Consider the following 16,948-nt stretch of genomic DNA (forward strand, 5'->3'; position numbering starts at 1 on the left):
AATAAAATAATGCAATAGCAAACTGGCCTTGGTGAACACATATACAAATATAATCCCACCATATTAACTTCAAATGTTGGCAGCTGAGGAATGAATGGGGTCTCAAAGGGTTTCACTCCTGCTTAAGGCTACTTTCCTATAATTACAAATAGGTTGCCCAAGTGGATAGCCAAAGAAATCTTAATCATGTAAGCAAATAGAAAAGGTAAATATTCCACTTTCTGCTCTTGTATTTCTGCTTTGGAGCTTTACCTGCCTGATCAGGAAACCACATGTGCAGAGTGGAAATTCATGGACTGCCTGCATGCAACTTCCCAGTTTACCCCTGTATAAAGTCCTAATGGGCAAGCTTTGCATTGGGAGTGTATGAGTGGAGGTTTTCATTTCTGAAGCCACATTTAGCACAGTCAGTAGAAGAGAAACAATCCAGGCAGAGAAAGAGTCAAGATCGGGGCAGAATGAGAGAAAAAAGTCTGAAGTTGAACCAGAAGGTTAAGGTGAAAGGTCATCATCATAAGTGGTTGAAGTAGCTACCAGGAAGAGTGGTGAAAATATGTGACCTTCACACATATTTGGTCAAGGTGTTTGGTAGTGGAAAGGTTAGGTTTGTACATATAGGCCATGTTTTACCTTCGGAGGTTCACAAAGGTGATGGGAGTTAGGAGGAAAATAATGAGTCTGATGAATTGGATAGTTGGGATATGAGTTGAGTACCAGTAATTACTCCAACACAAGTTTTCCCTGAAACCAGTTCAGATCCAAGTCAGAGTCAGACAGACATGTCTGATGAAGTGAAAAATTCAATTGAAGTTCAAAGGAACAATCAGTCTTTATTAGAGAAAACATCTCCTCAGGCTCAGGCCCAGCTGGGTCAAGGTCCTTTCCCAAGTTTTGAAAGTCTGGGTCAAGAAAGGCAACATACCCTTAGGAATAGGAAACCAGTGGTTCAGTTGGATATGCAAATAAATGAAAAACAATAAATTGTAAATAAGTTGTATGGAACTTGAACATTGTGTAGCATTTCATGAAGGAAGGAGGAGTGTAACAGCACCCTCTTGTGGCCATTTGTGTATGTATGTATATAAACCAAAACCAAAATAAACCAGTGGCATTCCATGTGGCACACAGTTGTTTTTTGTCTTACAAAGATATCACATGCACAAAGGTTTGCATTGAATGATCTTTGATATATAAGCAAACACAACAGTCACCTTACAAACAACAAGGTCCCACCAAAGGTTATTGAAGCAATAATTTGTTGATCCATTTTCTAGGGTGTTGGTTGGGTGTGGAACATTGCTCCCTATCAAAAATGCCACAAGATCTTTGACATAAACCCAAACAGGCAAACAGGGCCTTGATTTAACAATATGCATAAGGAGCCAGTTACTACCTCAGTATTGCACTGGAGTGTCAGTCTAGATTGTAAGCTCTCTTTCTGGTATAGAATTCTAATCCACAATGTTTTGGCTTGTAGTGTGTTATGAAATAAACTAAACCAACATTGTTACACAGATGTTAGACCAACTAATGAATTTTCAGCAGTCAAAAAATAGCTGGTACTGATGCCCTTCAGCCATGTATTTTTGGGCATTACAGCCATATAACTTGCTTTACTTTTCATGGTCTCACCTCAGTACAAATCTGAGCGTATTCACAAGGATGTGCTTCTGAATACACTAGCTCAGAACTCTGGATTGAAACGTCAATTGGATTTAATAGTGAGGGTTGTTCGCAAGCAACACAATAAAGATTATTTACTGTTGATTCACAAAGCACAAATTGTAGCTCTGAGCAACCATGGGTGAAGTTTAACAGGCTTGTACTGGAATTTAATCTGAAGAGTATGATTAGAACTGATAACAACCACAGGTTTTGTGCTACAACAGTGCTTATTGCCTTCCATTGCACTTAATATTTATATCAGACAAGAATTTGTGTCCATCTCGTTGCTCTTCACATGGAGAACAATGCCTCAAGTCACATTATAAATGTTGGCCACAAAATAGGACTGGAAAGAAAGAGGAAAACACAGTTGCTGATGAAAAGCAAAACTAGTTTAGGGGAAGGACTCAGGGAAGCCAAGTGACAGGATTTTGGGAGGGACCTCCAGAGGATGTGACATAGGATTGTGGTTTGTGGAGTAGAGAGACCAGAGACACAAGAAGGAAGCTGTTGTTGTAGGAATGAAGGGAAGATGGGGGGAATGTATAGTTGGAGGTATAGAGGGATGGACAGCCTTTGAAGGATTTCAACATGAGGGCAAGAATGTTAGAGTATGGGATGCCAGTGAGGCTTGGCATAATGGATGAAAGGAGGTGCGATTTTTTTCCATCAAGGAACGTGGGCTATAGGCTCATCGACGTCTGCAGCACAGAAGGAGGCCATTCGGCCCATCGCCTCCTCGCTGGTCAACAAAGATCTGACTACACTAACTCCATTTTGCAGCGCTTGGCCCATAGCCCTGGAGGCTGTGACAATGCAAGTGAATACCTAAATGCTTCTTGAATGTTACGAGAGTTTCTGACTCAACCACCCTTTCAAACAGTGAGTTCCAGACTCCCACCACCCTCTGGGTAAAAAAATTTCTCCTCAACTCCCCTCTTAGCATTCTGTCTCTTAGTTTAAATCTATGCCGCCTGGTAATTGACCCCTCTACTAATGGCAAAAGTGCCTTCCTATCTATCCTATCTATGCCCCTCATAATCTTATACACCTCTAGCAGATCCCCTCTCAAACTTCGTTTCTCCGAGGAAAACAACTCCAGCCTATCCAACCTTTCCTCATAGCTCAGACCCTCCAGCCCAGGCAGCATCCTGGTAAATCTCCTCTGCACCCTCTCCAGTGCAATCACATCCTTCCTATTATGTGGTGACCAGAACTGCACACAGTACTTCAGTTGTGGCCTAACCAGCATTTTATACAGCTCCTGCATAACCTCGCTGCTCTTGTATTCTACACCTCGGCTAATAAAGGCAAGTATCCCATCTGTCTACTTAACCACTTTATCCACCTGCCTTGCTACTTTCAGGGATCTATGGATATGCACACCAAGGTCCCTCTGACCTTCAGTACTTTCCAGGGTCCTACCTTTCATAGTGTAATCCCTTGCCTTGTTAGCCCTCCCCAAGTGCATTACCTCACACTTTTCCGAGTTGAATTCCATTTGCCTCTGCTTTGTCCACCTGACCAGTCCATTGATATCCTCCTGCAGTTTATGGCTATCCTCCTCACTATCACCCTACCAATTTTCGTGTCATCTGTGAACTTCTTGATCATACCCCCTAAATTTTAATACAAATCATTTAGGGTCATTTATGTACACTACTAACAGCAAGAGCACCAGCATGGAGCCCTGCGGAACCCCACTGAAAACAGACTTCCAGTCACAGAAACATCCCTCTACCATTACTCTCTGCTTCCTGCCTCTCAGCTAATTTTGGTTCCAACTTTGCCTTGGATCCCCTGGACTCTTACTTTCTTGACCAGCCTGCCATGAGGGACCTTATCAAAAGCCTTGCCAAAGTCCATGTAGACCACATCAAATGCATTACCCTCATCAACACTCCTGGTTACCTCCTCAGAAAATTTGATCAAATTTGTCAAACAAGATCTTCCCTTAACAAATCCATGCTGACTATCCTTGATTAATCTGTGTCTCTCCAAGTGCAGATATATTCAGTCCCTCAGAATTCTTTCTAGTAACTTCCGAACAGTTGCTACGCCAAACTGTAAAACTGAATTCAGTTTTAATGTGCTTGAGGGGAAAATCCACACTAAAATCCTGTCTGCACAAAGAACATAAAGCTAAAACCTTATGTTTTGATTTCCTCACAATTTTTCTCCTCCATTCCTAAATGTGGGACAAAGTACCAAGGACACAGGCAGCCCTCTAGTACCTCATCCAAGTGGACAAATGTGAACCTGGATGACAAAGTCTATTTGAATCTGAGCTGAGTTTTTCCTGTCCTTACCCAATACCAGGGATCACTAGATAGTAATCAGGAGCTCATTTCCATTGAAATATGTTTAATTTTTAATTTGCTTTTCAGAATTGAAGATGGAATTGTTGCACAGACCTACAGAGCCAGCAGAGCATGTATCAGTTGCCTGGCAACAGATGTAGCTTGGCAACTCATTGTAGCCTGGCAACAACTATAGACCAACAGTTCAGGAGAAAACATGGCTATTTCTAAAGGTCTCACTATGCTACCTAATCATGAGAGAATACAAATGGCACTTCGGTGAAATAGCTCTACACACTGACGGTAACTTTCGGAACACACGCTTAGGTGCCAAACCAATGGAATGAATTGACCAGCCATATAGAACCCCTCAAATGAAAATTGGGTGGGCACTGTGACGGGCAGTCAATCTAATCCATCAGTGTGTCACTCAAGCGGTGAGGGGGAAAAGCTATGCCGTTGTTCAAAAGGCAATGGTTCTTCCAGGTAAACGGAAAACTTCCCTGATCTCCTGAAGTCACAGAAATGACAGCCCTTGGAGATGTGAGTGGGCAGATTGAGGTCGAGGACTCATCAGACCTGTGTCAGTGCCAGCTGTTACAACTAAAGTTGCCATTTCCCATTTTCCTGAATTATGCTGAACAGAGAAGGTTAAGGAGAGATGAAATAGAGATGTGCAAAATTATGCAGGGTCTTGACAGTGTAACTAGGGAGGAACTATTTCCACTGGCTGGATGGTTGGTCATTGGAGCACATAGGTTTAAGGTGGTGGTCCTCAAACCTTTCATCTGTGCACCATTTAGACACGACAAAAGACTCTGCGGACCACCTACCGATTCCACTCCACCCGCTTTCACTTGCCATCACAAAAAAGGCTCATCAGATTTAATGGGAAGAATTGAGATGCTTTCCATGCTTTTGAATATTAATTCAAACCAGAAACAAAAATAAAGGCATTTTCAAATCATAAACATCACTACTATTTGAGAACACGTTTGTGTGAAACACTCCAATAAGTGTTATACAATCATCACAATAATCTTCTAACAAAACTAATACTTATCTTACATCTATATTAATCAAATCAAGTCAACAGTAACATAAATCTTGCTTATAAAACCACATTGTTGCTGCTTGCGCAGGAGCTGGTCTGGCTGAGTGGTGGGTTACGTGAGAGGTGGGGATGAAGATTCTGGCCTGTTCTCTCATATGGCTTTGGCCATAGTGTTACACGTCAGCTACTTGCATTTTCGACCAATCTGCCGACCACACTTTGAGAACAACTCTTTAAGATAATTGGCAAAAGAGAAAGGGGGAGACGAGGAGCATTTGTTTTTAAACAGTGGTTTGTTATGGTCTGGAATACACTGCTTGAAAGGGTGGTGGAAGCAGGGGCAATAGTAACTTTCAAAAGGAAACTTGATGTATATTTGAAAAAAAAAATGCAGGGTTCTGGGGAAAGAGTAGGGGAATAGAACTAATTGGATAGCTCGTTCCCAGGCACAATGGGCTGAATAGCTTCCTTCTGTGCAGGAGGATTACACGCTAGTCTAAACCACTTCTAAAACCTTGTCCAAAAGACAATTTATTATCTGTGACCTTAGGCTGCCTCACTGCTGAGCACAATCTTTGCCTCACCAACAACTGCTCTCTCTATCACTCTATCAAGTGCAAGCAAGGACAGGGGCCCTTGATGATTTTCTATTCTCTAGCCCAAGGGAACTCAATCCAATTACAACAATCCTAATGTTGCTCAGGTTGAGATTGGATAATTCAGCACAGAGCCTGGGACCTTTTTGATCTTAATATCAAAACAGCTCTCTCAGCCAAGGTACATCGAGCTAACAATGGTTCATCTTATAATAATTTTAATAAATAGGGAAAAGCACACAAAGAATAAAGCTTGTTCAGATATGAATTTAGACTCTGTGCAATTGTGGGATTTCTATTTATTGTATGAGAATTAAAACTGCCTGCGGACTAGCTATCGCCTGGCATACACTCACACAAAGTCAAGATCAACCCTCAAGTCTGTCCCTTCCACAAATCACATACAATCCTCTTTATCATAAACTGCATTCCACCTACTGCATCTTCCACTGAAAAGTTCTGCATAAATATACCCTGATCCCGAAGATGTAACTGCCAGTTAGGCTGGTAAGAAAATTCCCAGCCAACGTTTCCTGATCTCCCATCTTGTGTGAGGCAATTTTATTCCCTTTCCTTTGGCAGCCTGGTATTAAAAGATATGTTCCAAAAGTAAATTATTTCCTGCACGCTATTTTACCGATTTAACACTGTTGTATTAAGTGACATAATAGATAATGCTAGATTATTTGGATTAGAAGCATTCTGTCACCAAGCTGCAACAAAAAAAATCCATGGCTGCTTCTGGATAGGTGCACAACTGTATCAAATGGAAGTAGATGGTGCAAAGAGAGATTTACAATCACTGTTTATAATAATCTGATCTTCCTGAAAGCAATTTCATTCCTATTTTACGTTTTCCCCACAAGTTCCTGATTTGATAAGGAAGTGTTAAGTGTTAGTGATTGACATGTGTCCACAGGTAGCTCTTGGACAGTAAGGGACATAAAAGACTTGAGGGGCAAAGTAGTCTTTTCATTCGGCAAAGAATTGAATGTAATCGATTGCTCCCAAAGATATTCAATCAAAACTTTGATATCCCATCTACCGTATCTGTTTTTCCAATCACTTTCTTGTTAATTTCATGTCAGAATCCAATAGAAAATATATCTGGTTGCATCCTAAACTGTTTGAGAAGGAGCCATTTTGATGATATTTGGACTGTATGATCAGTTTTCATAGCACCAATGTACCTCAGAGGATCAGAAGAGAAACACCTGAGGTTATATTGACCATGGTCGCTATGGGAACAGCTGGCGCCAGTGCTCCGGGCACCATTACATCTGTGCTTGCATCACTATCAGACCTCATTATTCTTCACTCCATCATTGATGGTCACATCTTCAGCGGCTTAGGTTCAAAGCTCTGGAATTTCCTTGTTAACCCTCTCCAAATTTCTACCTCTCTCTCTTCCTTAGGGAGAGATGACCTTAGTCCTAAAGATCAAGATGTTGAATGAGTGTGGTTAGATATAAAAAGAATAGCAAAGGTAAATGTCACTTGTGGAAGTAGTCTATAGTTCTCCTAAAGTAACTATACTGTAGGACGGGATATACAGGAAGAAATAATGGGGGGCTTGTAAGAAAGATTCAGCAATATCATGGGTCATTTTAATTTACATATAGATTGGACAAATCAGATTGGAAAGTTAGCCTGGAAGGTGAGCTCATTAAATGTATTGGGGACAACTTTGTAGACTAGCATGTTCTTGAGCCAACCAAAGTGCAGGCTATTCTAGATCATGAGGTGAGATTAATTCATAACCTCAGAGTAAAGGAACTGCTAGGTAGCATTGATCATAATATGATTGAATTGCACATCCAGTTTGAGGGTGAGAAGAGTGGGTCTATGGTTAATGTTGTAAATAAAGGCAATTACAAGGGTACGAAGGCAGAACTGGCTAAAGTACAATAAAAACAGAAAGCATTGGAAAGATTCAGCTGGTCTGGCAACATCTGTAGAGAGAGAAACAGGTTTAATGGGCAACATTTTCCCCTCGTTGGGGGGGGAATTACGGGACCGGGTGCCAGTGGGCGGCCTTCCGATTGACGCCCCGAGACAGGAGGGCGCAGCCATTTTAAGTGGGCAGGTGACATCCGCTAGGAAGTGCTATGCGCTCCCTGTCTCCCTGTGTGGGCAGGGTGGGGGGTAGGGGGGAGGGGGAATTCCCTCAGCTGGGAGTGCGCGCATACACGCGGAAGATCTCCCTGAGGCAAAGTGCCTGTCCGCCACCTGTAAGGAAGGTCCATCAATGAGGCCAATTAGTTTTTTAATGGCTTTAACAGGCCATTGACAGTTTGGCTGCACGCCCGCCGAACTGAAAATCTAAATGACACAGGGTGACATCGGGACACAAGCCCCGCCCCCACTCGCTGACCGGTAAAACCTGCCCAATGTTTCGAGTCCAACGTGACTGTCCTTTGGAACTGAAGGGGGGTAGGTAGGTGGTGAGTTTTATGCTGTTGAGAAAGCTGGGAGGGGCAGGTGGAGCAAAAGAGAAGGTCAGGGATAGGTCAGCGAGCGGGGGAGATTAAATGGCAAAGATGTTATGGAACGTAAAGCAAAAGGAGTGGTAATGATAGTATTAAAGACACAAAGCATTGGTCCAGAGTAGGTGTTAATAGCATGATAAAGGTCAGCATTGTCTGAAAGCAAAATTGCAGAATGTGTTAATAGCAGAATAAAGATCAGTGTGTCTGAAGGCAAAAACGTGAGAACAAAATACAGCTTGGCACTTGGGAGAAAAAAGATCAAAATGGAGGACAGAGTTCATGGTCTGAAATTGTTGAATTCAATGTTGAGTCCAGAAGGCTGCAAAGTGCCGAATAGGAAGATGAGGTGCTGTTTCTGCAGCTTGCATTGGGCTTCACTGGAGCATTGTAACAGGCCGAGGACAGAAATGTGAGCATGAGAGCAAAATGGTGAATTGAAATGGCAAGTGACCGGAAGGCCGGGGGTCATTCTTGTGGACAGAGCGAAGTTGTTCCACAAAGCAGTCACCCAGTCTGCATTTGGTTTCTGCAGTGTGGAGGAAAGCATATTGTGAGCAGCAAAGACAGTTGGATAATTTGAAAGAATTACATGTAAATCGCTGTTTCAGCTGGAAGGCGCGTCTGGGACCTTGGACATTGAGGAGGGAGGAGGTAAAGGGTCGGGTGTTATACCTCCTGCAATTGCATAGGAAGGTGTCATGGGAAGGAGATGTGGTGTTGGGGGTGATAGCAGAGTGGACCAGGGTGTCATGGAGGCAATGGTCCCTTTATAATGCTGACAGAGGAGGGGACAGGAAGATGTGTTTGGTGGAGGCATCATGCTGCAGATGGCAGAAATGGCGGGGGATAATCCTTTGAACATGGGTGCTGGTAGGGTGGAAAGTGAGGACAAGGGGAATCCTGTTGTGGTTCCGGGAGGGATGGGAAGGCATGAGGACAGGAGTGTGGGAAATGGGTCGGACACTGTTGAGGGCCCTGTCAACCACAGTGGCAGTTTGGGGGGGTGGTGGGGGCGGTTGCGGTGCAGGAGTGTCGGCTGAAGAAAAAGGAACACATACCGAAAATGATTTTGTGGAAGGCAGCAGCATCAGGACAGATATGACAAAGATGGAGAAACTGGGAGAATGGAATGGAGTCCATACAGGAAGCAGGGTGTGTGGAGGAGTAGTTGAGTAGGTGGGAGTCTTGTGATGGATATTGGTAGACAGTCTATCACCAGAAATGGAAACAGAGAAGTCAAGGAAGGGAAGGGAAGTGTTGGTGGTGGACCATGTGAGAGAGAGTGGAAATTGGAAGCAAGATTTATGAATTTTTCTAGGTCCAGGTGAGAGCATGAAGCGGCACCGAAACATTCATCGATGTACCAGAAAAACAGTTGTGGGAGGCAGCTCAAATAGGACTAGAACAAGGAATGTTTCACATACCCCACAAAAAGACAGACATAATTGGGGCCATGCATGTATCCATAGCCACACCTTTTATTCAGAGGAAGTGAGACAAGTTAGAGGAGAAATTGTTCAATTAAAGATCAAATTCAGCCAGGAAGACGAGGGGATGGTGGATGGGGATTGTTCTGGCCTTGGTTCAAGGAAGACACAGAGGGTACTTAGACCATCCTGGTCTGGAATGGAGGTGTAGAGGGATTGGATGTCCATAGTGAAGGGGAGTTGGTTAGGGCCAGGAAATTGGAAATTGTTGAAATGATGTAGGGTGTCAGAAGAATCATGAATGTAAATGGGAAGAGACTGGGCAAGGGGAGAAAAAATTGAGTCAAGATAGGAAGAAATAAATTCAGTAGGGTAGGAACAGGTTGAAACAATGGGTCTACCAGGGCAGTCCTGTTTGTGGATTTTAGGAGGGAGTTAGAAGTGGGCTCTGCAGTGTTGGGGGACTATGAGGTTGGAGGCTGTTCAGGGTATTAGCTAAAGTGAACTGGGAAATTAGGTTAAAGGTAGTTCAGTAGAGATGCAAGGGCAGACTTTTAAGAAGGTATTTAATAATTCTCAGCAAAATACATTCCAGTGAGGAAGAAAGACTCTATGAGAAGGATACGCTATCCATGGCTAACTAAGTTAAGGATAGTATCAAAGAAAAAGCATATGCTTCAGTGAAGATTAGTGGTAGGTCAGAAGAGTGGACAGAATTTAAAAACCAGCAAAGAATTACAAAAAAAGGAGGGATAAATTAGAGTGTGAGAGGAAGCTAGCTAGAATTATATAATCAGATAGCAGGGGTTTCTACAAGTATTTGAAAAGGAAAAGTGTAACTAAAGTGAATGTGGGTCCTCTAGAGAGTGAGTCTGGGGAATTAATAATGGGAAATTAAGGAAATGGCAGAAGTGTTGACCAGGTATTTTGTACCTGTGTCTTCAATATAGAAGATACAAATACTTGTAAATCAAGAAGTGAAAAGGAGGGAAGTACTAAAACAATTACAATTACCAGGGAAAGGGTACTGAAAAAAATACTAGAACTGAAAGTTGACGAGTCTCTTGAACCTGATGTCCTGCATCCTAAGGTCTTAAAAGGATCGGCTGCTGAGATAGTAAATGCATTGGTTGTAATTTTCCAAAATTCCCTAGATTCTTGAATGGTCCCATCAGATTAGAAAATAATAAATAGCAAATAGTAAGTTCACGAAAGGAGGGAGACAGACAGCAAGAAACGACAGGCCAGTTAGCCAAACATCTGTCATAGGGAAAATGCAGGAATCTATTTTTAAGGAGGTTAGTGCAAGGATTCTTAGAAAATTTCAATGCAATCAAGTAGAGTCAACATGGTTTTGTGGAATGGAAATCATGTTTGACTAATTTATTGGAGTTCTTTGAAGAAGTAAGAAGTAACGTGGATAAAGGGGAACCTGTAGATGTGGTGTATTTGGATATTTGGATTTCCAAAAGGCATTTGATAAGGTGCATCTGTTAAGGATTTAACCCAGCCAATTGAAAATTTGTATCTTTGCCAAGAACAGGAAAGACAATGTTATACACAAAATGCAGAAAACCTTGAGACTGCTATGCTAGTAAAGGCCTTGATGCTGTTTACAACAAGCTGGAAAAACACCTGCAAACACACACACACACACACACACACACACACACACTGTTTGGTCCTCAAAGAATTCTGAAACAAAAAAACCTAAGAATATGTTTTATCAATGGCTATTGTTTTCTTAAAGCAATAGATTGTCTTTAAATTTGGCTCTTAAGCAAGCACCTAGGTCAGATTTGCCACTGCTGACCTGAGAGTAGAGGTCTTATGGATGAGATCTCCTCATAGATGAGACAAGACAAAAACTACACTTTATAATTTGATTGTGAGTATAGACTTATTATGTTATTTGTTTGAATATCCTACATTCCTATATTCATTTTCTGGTGGATTTGCATCTTTTGCATTTATATTTTAGGTAACTTTGTTAGCCTTCATTTACTTTGAGGTGGATTATATATTCTGCGTTTATATTCTAGGTGAATTAGTTTACTCTGCATTTATATTTTAGGTGGATTAGTTTATTTTACTTACTTTACACTTTGTAATATTGCAACCATTACTATAATGCAATCAGGATTTAGCCTTATAATAAAATATTATTAAGTAACCACTATAAAAGTTGTAGACTCACTCTTTACTCTAGAGTTCTTTAATGGGGAACCCATGGCTTGAGAGTGGTTAGCTCAGAGGAGTTATTTCTGCTATAATATACCTAAGAAGAATATTTCATTTTGAGATATCTTTATTTATCCTAAATACTCCTGGGAGGGAGGAGATTTTATTTTAAGACCAAGTTGAAAGTTAGTATAGCTGACTAAGCACTTAGAATTATTTAAAGTCTCACCTGGTTGAGGATTGAGACTGACAATAAGTTTCAACTGTTTTTATATAAGTTTTATATATAAGTTTCAATTTATCTTGCCAGTGGGTAAAGATAGCAGAACCCTAACACATGGATTAGCATGGATAGAGGATTGGTTAGCTAACAGGGAGCAGAGGATAGGGATAAATGGGTCATTTTCGGGTTAGCATGCTTTAACTTGTGGAGTATCACAGGCGTCTGTGCAGGGAGCTCAGCTATTCACAATATCAATGACTTGGATGACTGGACTGACTGTATGGTTGCTAAATTTGCTGATGATACAAAAATAGTAGGACAGTAAGTTGTGAAGAGCATAAAGAAGTCTGCAAAGGGATATAGATAGCTTAAGTGAGTGGGCGAAAATTTGGGAGATGGAGTATGATGTGGGAAAATGTGAATTTGTCCACTTTACCAGGAAGAATAAAGAAAGCAGCATATTATTTAAATAGAGAGAGGCTGCAGAACTCTGTGGTACAGAGGGATCTGACTGCCCTTGCACATGGATCACAAAAAGTTAGTATGCTGGAATAGCAGGGGATTAAGAAGGCAAGTGGGATGTTGTTGCATATTGAAAGAGGAATGAAATATATAAAGTAGGGAAGTTCGGTCTCCTTACCTAAGAAAGGATATAATTGCATTAGTCTGTGATAGAGTGGAAGACAGGAGAAATTAAATGTCAGAAGAGTTGTTGGGGCAGAGCCAAAAGGAGTTGCAATGGGACAAGTAAAGAAGCAAAAGATGTGTCCGGAGGAGGTGCGAATGACAGAATAATGAACATCTGCTAAAGACGAGGTTTCAATGCCTCAATAGATCTGGGAAACCCTGGAATATGTACCTTCAGTGGGATCCTGCATCATTATATTCTGTTGTGCATTGCAGAATATTGGTGCTCTAGAGGGGAGTAACATTGGTACAGTGGATGGCTGTGGCCTGAGTCCTCTGGGTACATGGGCCCGACTGCATTAGAACAGATTTGGGACACCTGTGCATGGGCCATCTCAGCAATATGAGGAAGATCCAGCATTTGTGTCACCATCGAAGGGGCTGAGAGTGTGTCATCAGCTGTGGAAGCACTCTGCGAAGAACTCCCTTTGTCTGAAGTCTGTCCCTCTGCTGCTCTTTGAGGCCACATATTCACTCCTGTGGTTACCTGGAGTGGCTGAGCTCCTGGGAAAGGGGAGATACGTGGTTGGTTCATCTCACATGTGAACTGTCGGCACTAGGACCCACCTGCCACTGTTAATTAGAGAGCTCCCTCATTGGCAGCCACTTAATTGGCTGCTGATGGTGAAATGCATTGGGAAGTCTTGCTGCCTGCTATGTGTTCTGCAGCCACACATTTCTGCCCAATGTCAGGGCCTCTGCTTTTGTGGCAAAGTCCTGGCCTTTAACTCTGTTCCTCTCTCCACAGATGCTGCCTGACCTGCAGAGTATTCCCAGCACTTTTTCTCTCTCTTAGTATAAATTGTTCCTCATAGAGTTTTTAATTTTACATTTATTAAATCTCCAACACCAATTAAAACCTGAAGCGACACTTGTAATGGTTAATTTTCACAGCCAGCAAGTTTCACATATCACGAGTGTAAAAGGATACTTTGACAAGCCCTAACTTGAACTTAGAACACAAAAACCATGCAAATACAGCAACTTCATGCCATTAATAGCAAGATGCAACCTGGACAGCAACGGTTGGATATTTGACTCAAACTGCATCTGCCCCTTAGCTGAAGATGCTGTACAATTTGCGCATAAATAACTCTGAGCACCATTAGCCTTACGATTACTCTAACAGGAATATCTGGGCTATTAGCCTTTCTCATAAACATCGCCCAGAAGGAAAATACAGTAAAGTAAAAACATGGGTAATAAGAATGCTGGTCCGAACTGGTCTTTCATACCTTAAAATGGAACACCATTAAAAACTGGGCTGAACTGTTCTTTCCTCCTGGGAAGGTAATTTTGAGTACAAGTTTTTAAACAGTACTGCTCTCCAATTTTTTCAATGCCCTTTAACCTCCCTTCTTCTCTAGTTGTCTTGTGTTTTGTAAACTTATAATTTTCTGCACGCTTAACCTAAAAAGAAAGCTAAAAATGCATCTTATTTTCTTCATGCTTTCCCCAGAAATTTTTTGCAGGCCTGAATAATTTTTACCAGCTAATCACAAGCCCAAAGGTATGTTTTTAATCAAGCAGGAAGCAAAAATGGAATAGGTCATATTGGTCTCTGCATTTTTATGTATCGATAGAATAAAGGCCGGCTAAAAATTGACATACCCGTGTGTAGCACACCCTCAGATTCACAGATTAACAAGTATGTTTACCCATGGTACACTGAGGCTCAAATCAGTGCTGTCTTGGCAATTGAGTAAGTCATAACTGGTGGGCAAGAGCACGAAGCTATCCCTAATATTAGTTGGGGTACTCCATGACCTGAATTTTCAGGATTGTGGGGCTGAGCCCCCACCAACCGAAGAATCAGCGGGAAAAACAGGCCCGATGCCATTTCATGCTCTAACAAGCGTTGATTGGCATAAGGCGGGACTCCTGCCCTTCACCGGGAGGAAGTTCCGCCTTGGGGAGCTGCCGGTCAATCAGATTGGCCGGCAGCTCTCCAGCTCTCCAGCCCCTCCAGGAACAACGCTGCTCTGGCCGGAAGGGGCCTACCCGCCCGAGATTGAACTCTGTTCAATTTTGGGCTTTTCCCCCTCCCCCCACCCCTGATCTGTCATCTACCCGCCAGCCTAAAAATTGAGGCTGGGCAGGTTTCCTGTTCGAGGCCCTGCCTGCCCCAGTGTAAAATCGCTACCAGGTCGGAGCGGGCGGGATCCTGGAGGGAATTCCGTCAATGCAATTTCACGTTCCCTCCTCGCCTCAGAGCCTACCGGTGGCAGGGAGACCATAAAATTCTGGCCCATGACTATTTTCCTCAGTTGGTCAAAGAGTCCTATTCCTCACTTGACCAAAGGCTCCTATCTGAACTCTGCAGTCTAAAGCAGCAAAGCAAAGGTTGTGGGGTGTCTCTTGTTCGTTTTCTTCTTCTTCTCATCATTCAGATTTTATTTTCCAGTCTCTTTCACTGTGTGTGTATTCCTCCACAAAGGCATCTGGGATACTCATTGAGCACAGTACTAACAGGCCTGAGGATTTGTCATTAGGTCTGAAGGTATGTGTTGATTTAATATTAAACCATCTGCATGAGCAGCAAATATTGTGCCTGCAGGATGGAGTTTGGTGTATTCTGTACAAAAAAAATTGCCTTGTTGGCAAGCTCCCATACACTTGTATTAATAGACTAATGTAAAAATAGAATATGCTGCAAATATGTTTGTAAGCAACCTTGCTAATGGACTTGCCCACATTTCCAGTGCATTTTTAAAAATTTCAGATTCCCAATAATTCACACCATCTGTGTTTTACCTCCGCTGATACTGTGCTTTTTGATTCCTTGAAATGGGACGTTAATCCAAAGTCTCAGTTGCCCTCTCAGTGGATGTAAGAGAGACCTCAGAGGGCAGACCATACTGGATTTAAGCATGAGTATGAGTCAGAATTAGTTAATAATCTAACAGTACGGGAGCATTTATCAGATAGTGATTATAATATGACTGAACTTGATTTGAAAAGGTGCAATTTAACATAGATACTATGATTCTAGATATTGCTAAGACTAATTTTAATGAGATGGGACAGATAATGAAGACAGCAAACCGGTCAAATCCGCTATTGGGTAAAAACAGTGGAAGGTGTTAAAAAAATAATTTAGCTAGGACCATTATATACCTCTAAGGGGCAAGAGCTCTACATACCAAATAAAACAAAAGAGGTGAGAAGTAACAGAAAAATAAAGGAGATACCATACAAATTGCACAGAACCACGCAGATCTAGGGGACTGGGATAGATGCAAAGACCAGCAAAGGAAGATACAAAAAGATAATAAAAGCTAAATAAGAGCTTCCAGTAGAGGAAGTGGATAATATAGTTTACATCCCAGGGAAATTAATAATGAATCATGTATTGGAGCTCACTAAAGTTAATCTAAGCAAGAAAACAATAATAGAACAAAAATGGTGAAGACTGGCAAATCCCCAGGGTTTTAAAGAAAGTAGGTGAAGAAATTGTAAATGCTTTAGCCATAACTCTCTAAAGCGTTCTCAATTTAGGAATTATCTGTTTAGGTTGAAAAAATTACAAAAGTAGCTCTAGTGTTTAAGAAAGATGAGAGAGAGAAACCAGGGCATTCAGAAGTGTTGGTCTAACATCTGGTGTGGGCAAGTTATAAGAACCTATACTGTAATTCATACCTTCAGATAAAGTCCCAGACACCACCATCACCATCCCTGGGTATATCCTGTCCCACCGGCAGGACAGATCCAGCAGAGGTGGTGGCACAGTAGTATACAGTCGGGAGGGAGTTGCCCTGGGTGTCCTCAACATCGATTCCGGACCCCATGAAGTCTCATAGCATCAGGTCAAACATGGGCAAGGAAACCTCCAGCTGATTACCACGTACTGCCCTCCCTCAGCTGATGGATCAGTACTCCATGTTGAACATCACCTGGAAGAAGCACTGAGGGTGGCAAGGGCACAGAATGTACTCTGGGTGGGGGGGGCTTCAATGTCCAACACCAAAGTGGCTTGGTAGCACTACTGACCAAGCTGGCCGAGTCCTAAAGGACATAGCTGCTAGACTGGGTCTGCGGCAGGTGGTGAAGGAATCAACAAGAGAGAAAAACGTATTTGACGTCATCCTCAAAAACCTGCCTGCCGCAGATTCATCTGTCCACGACAGTGTTGGTGGGAGTGACCACTGCACAGTCCTTGTGGAAACGAAGTCCCGCCTTCACATTGAGGAAACCCTCCATCATGTGTGGCATAACCACCGTGCAAAATGGGATGGATTTCGAACAGATCTAGCAACTCAAGATGGGGCATCCATGAGGTGCTGTGGGCCATCAGCAGCAGCGCAATCTGTAACATCATGACCCAGC

General features: G+C 42.3%; 1 protein-coding gene across 2 annotated transcripts in view; it reads right to left on the reverse strand.

Moving 5' to 3' along the window:
* gabrg3 (gamma-aminobutyric acid type A receptor subunit gamma3) overlaps nt 1-16,948 on the reverse strand; it is a 639,852-nt gene that overhangs the window by 20,997 nt on the left and 601,907 nt on the right. The window lies entirely within an intron of this gene.

Source organism: Cetorhinus maximus, chromosome 7 (assembly GCF_964194155.1).
Source record: "Cetorhinus maximus chromosome 7, sCetMax3.hap1.1, whole genome shotgun sequence".
NCBI lineage: Eukaryota > Metazoa > Chordata > Chondrichthyes > Lamniformes > Cetorhinidae > Cetorhinus > Cetorhinus maximus.